Source organism: Octodon degus, unplaced genomic scaffold (assembly GCF_000260255.1).
Source record: "Octodon degus isolate 3935 unplaced genomic scaffold, OctDeg1.0 scaffold00016, whole genome shotgun sequence".
NCBI lineage: Eukaryota > Metazoa > Chordata > Mammalia > Rodentia > Octodontidae > Octodon > Octodon degus.
In genome coordinates, this window is record NW_004524592.1 from 14294028 (window position 1) to 14298885 (window position 4858).

Below are 4858 nucleotides of genomic sequence, written 5' to 3' on the forward strand. Positions count from 1 at the left end.
TTTTAATTATCTTATGAGTTCTTGTCTCATGAATTGATGTATTTTTTTTTTTTTTTTTTGAGACAGGGTTTCACTATGTAGATCAGGCTGGTCTTGAACTTATTTTGTAACCCAGGCCGGCCTCAAACTCACAGTGATGTTCTTGCCTCAGCCTCTTGAGTGTTCAAACAAAATTTCTTAAATACAGAAAGCCTCTGTCTCAGTTACTTTTCACTTGTTGCTGGGACAAAATACCTGACACTCATATTTAAGGAAGGAAAGGTTTATTTAGCTCAGTTTGTGGAGGTTTCAGTGTATACTCAGCTAGCTCCCAGGCAGAGTGGCACATGGCAGAGAGCAGCAGTTCATAGCAGCAGAAAATAGCAAAGAGCAAAGGGAAGGGCAGCAGTTGTGGCTTCTACCCAGCCTCTCTCCCCTCTTTATATTATAAACCAGCTACCCTGGGGCTGGGGGTGTAGAGTTCACACAATGTCCCTGTGTGAACATCTTGCATATGATGAAGACATTTACAAACTAAGAATCCTAGCTCTCTGTTGAGTCACTCAAACTTCTAAACTTCTCAAGTTGACACAATATATCAACAAGTACAGCCTCTTTTAAATTAAACTTTAATAAGTACTTGTATGTTGTTTTCCTCAAAAAGATTTTTTTTAATGCTATTTTTATCTAATGTATTTGGTACATAGTCTCACAATGCAGCTCAGACTTATAGTGATTATCCTGTTTTCAGCCTCCCCAAGGCTGGGATTAAAGGCCTGCACCACCACAGATGGTCTTGGTGGCCAGCTCCGCATGCCTTGGGGTAGGGCTGGCATGGCACATGCTGCTGGGGATTGAACCCCAGTCCCTGAGCTTGCCTAAGTAGGCACTTAGTCCACTAAGCTATCTCACCAGCCCCCTCGAAATTTTTAAGAGATTTATCTTCATAAATATTGATTATATTTATTCATGCTAACTTCCAATTAAAGAATACAAATTCACTGCTAAAAGACGAAGAAATTAAGGAAAGGGTCATATAATACCAGGCAATAGACACTTCTATTTTCTTGTATTTTTTTCTAGGCTTTTAGAACTTTTTTATATTGTACCTAAAGTTTGTAATTTTTTGTTGATTAGCATATCATGAATATCTTTTCATATCCTAAATAGTCTTCTTCATGTCATTATCTTAATCCCCTGTGGCTGGACACTTAGAGACTTCCAGTTATTTGCTGTTACCCCACAAAATTCTAGCTAATGTTTTGTTCTTACACCTATTAATATTTATTGCTATTGCTAAGCTGCCCTCCAGAAAAAGACTGCAATGATTTATTTACCTCACGCTTGTTTCTTCCCATTCTTGCCAATAAAGGATAGGATAATTTTTAAAGACCACAGGCTATTTTGTGTATTTTTCTAGTGGTTACAGATGGAGCTTGGCACATAGTGGACTCTAAACTATTTTTTTTTTTTTTTTGGTGGAACCAGGGATTGAACTCAGGCCCTTGTGCTTGCCAGAGAAGCACTTATTCCACTGAGCCATCTCCCCAGCCCCTCTAAAATAATTTTGATAACTGGATTAGTGTTTACTCTATAACTTATAAATATTAATTTTCCAAATAATTATTACTCAGTATACTTATCCCATATGATAACCTTTGATCTACATTTAAAAATGAGTATGGCATTTAGAAATAAACAATACTTTATGCACAATGGAAAAAACTTTAAATTTGCTGATTTCAAACATAGTATATATAGGACATAATAATAATGTATACACAATGTAATGTGTATGAAACCAAAGTTGTCCTACATTCCCAAGTCTCTTGGGAACAAGCAATTTCTCTCATTTTTCTAAGAATAGGAAGCACTAAAACTTTTCCTCTGTGAATTTAAGAATAGAAAACTTCTCATCTATTAGCTATAAGAGTCTTCAGAATCAGATGAATTATACCATAGAGAATGTCAAAACCTGGTGCTGATTTTTATATTCTTAGAGATTTTCTTCAAAACTGAGAAATAAAAACAACACTGAAGTTTCTAGAGGGAGCTTCAATGTTCCTATCTATTCCTGAAAGCTTATTTTACTTACAGCTACCTCAGGTCTAGGATGACTGGATAACTATCACACTTAGTTATGGTATTTAATTTTATAAGTCTACTACTCCACTATCAGAAAGAGCATACAAAGGTAATTACTAGTTCCACCTCTCTAATACATAAATCTTTTCAGTAAAAATTAGCATAGCCTTAAAACATTACTGATTTGAAAATGCATTTAAAAGGATGTTCTGCAGTCCTTTTATGTTTGCTCATGATTGGCAGAAGGTGCTAGGATGACTTGGAAACTCACTAACCAAGATTTCATGGAAAGAGAATGTGACTATAGAGTCAGAAGATATGGATTCTAGCCCAATGCCTGGCAGTAGGAGCTACTTAATAATTGTCAAGTCATTTCATGTCTTGGGGCTAGTTTTCTCTGTCGTAAACAAAAAAAAACCTGATTTAGATCAGCATTTCCCAGAGTGTGTTCTGTCTTATGAGCTGTTGTCATATGAGCCGTTTCCCTGGAAAATGGACTTCATGGTCAAACATATTTTGGGAAGTGCTATGCCTAATATAGTACTTCACACAGTACACTGAAACACCTAACACTTCTCTTGTTTAGAACCATTCAAACTTATTTAAACTATCATTTTGTACTTCTTTGACTAGAGAAGCTTTTAGGTCAGTTCCCTTTCAGAGAGCCGCCACCATCCAGGCAGTCTCCTAAACCAGAATCTCCAGAATCATTCTACAAGTTCCCCTCCTTGTACTGCCTCACAGCCAGTTACTCTCAGATCCTATAGATCCACCCTTCTTCTTTCTATTGGGACCTATGACTCATCTCTGGGTGGTGGTTGTCACTCCCTCAGTTTCTGCATTTTCAGTGTACTCTCCCTGGACTCCATAAACAAATCCAGTTGTTCCAGGGGCTACATACATCAAAGTTTATTATTTATTATATTTCCTATTAATTTCAAAATCCTTAGCGTAACGCCAGCCCCTCACTAAAAATGCCCTTCCTAGTTTTCTCCCCACCTCTTTGCCCTTCTTTATGCTCATCCTAATAAAATGGAATGACTTGCTGGGCCTTAAGCTGTGTGCTGCTGAGTGCTTTCACACCTGCACAGATATTGTTGCCTTTGTCTGAAATGACTGTTTCCTCCTTCTTCAACTGGTTAGCTCCCGCCATTAAACATGCAGTTACTTTTCTCCCTGAGTAGGCTTTCCTGACTGTAGCAGCAATTTCCTTACTTCATTTATCCAGCAGGTTGTGTTTCTTTGAGGGCAGGATGCATCATGCCATGTCTTTTTTCTTCCTGGGCCTTAGTTGCAGCTCAATAAATTCTTACTGAATGAAGGAGCAATTTTAGATTATGGGCTTGAGAAGAACCTGCTTCTTACAATGGCTGGAAGTAACTTCTCTAATTTAGTCTGGACTAACCTAAGAACAAGGGGAAGAATTTTGGCCAAGAACTACCTAAAAACCATTCAGTGGTTTATTCTGTAGAGGAGGTTTCATGAAGTACCTCCTTTGTAAGGTTTTTATCACACGGCCTGGTAATAACATTTGATAACAACAGGTTTTTATTAGGTTTGCACACCAGATGTATTTAATCTCAACAAACCATGTTATAAGGGAAATGAAGTGAGAGGTGACACATTTGTATGAAATTATCAATGAAAACCTTTAAAGCTTGTATTAATACGTAAGAACTTATTGTGCTAACCACTATGCTACGTATTGTGAAAGATAAAAAAGAAATAAGTAACATTTATTTAGGGAGGGACATAACTTACTGAAATAATTACAGTATTACTGTGATTACTGAAATAAAATTACAATAAAGATAACAAATGATTAATCCATAAGAAAAGAAGGCTCCAAGGAATTGGTCATACCACCATTATTTATAAGATAGTATTATTTTATGGATAGTTACTGACGTACCTATTAACCTTTAAAAAAATGTAGTTGTTTTCCAAAGTTCGCAATCTCAAGTGTAATAATACATCCTATGGTTCTAAATACCAATTTGAAACATTATACAAAAAAAAAAAAAAAAAAAAAAGCCCGAAACCAAGTCTTCAAGGATATCGGGAAGTAAAAATGCAATTTACCAAACCAGTTTTTAACCCCTGGACAGAGAAATGAATACTCGTGTTCTTACAAGGCAGGCAGGATTTCAAACTATACAGTCAATTCTTTTTCTGTGAAAATTTAAGATTTAGAAACTTTTAGTAACACGACGGGAAGACCTAAAAAAGAATGTTCACTGCAATCAATTTCAGGTCATGCTAACAATTCCTCAGTTATTTTAACGCTCTCAACAAAGTTACTTCCCATGTAGACAAGGAAAAAATAATTTCACTCGTTTTTCCCTTTCTTTGATCATCTTTACGCAAAGATCAAAACAAGAACATAAATTGAAATATAAACGTCTGCTTAAGTAAAACCTACATCAAAGGAAGCAGTTACCTGAGTAAGCTGGGTCTTAGTGACAGGCAAAAGCCTCAATACCCTACTCCTAAACAATTCCCAGAAGGGAAGACAGAAATTAGATCCCAAGATGAAGAGACCTCAAAGTTAAGGACTAATTACAATAACTGAAATGTCTAATTTCTAAAAGCTTCCCAATGCACTGACTGCAGTTTTTGGTCAAAATGGGGTTTCCTGAAGAAGGTGCTCACAGATTTCAACAACGGTCTGCAGATGCCAAAGAACACTTCTGATGCTTCGGCGGGGTCTCTGAACACACACCGGTGACAGAGAGGAGATGCAGGTGGCTCCCGCGCCGGACCGCTCCCTGCTCGGGTGTCGCCCGATGCTCTC

General features: G+C 37.1%; 1 long non-coding RNA gene across 1 annotated transcript in view; it reads right to left on the reverse strand.

Moving 5' to 3' along the window:
- LOC111815429 overlaps positions 1 to 4858 on the reverse strand; it is a 16937-nt gene extending 12079 nt beyond the window's left edge. Inside the window, exon 1 of the long non-coding RNA XR_002820127.1 lies at positions 4787 to 4858. This is a non-coding gene — a long non-coding RNA (uncharacterized LOC111815429). The remainder of the gene's footprint in view (positions 1 to 4786) is intronic.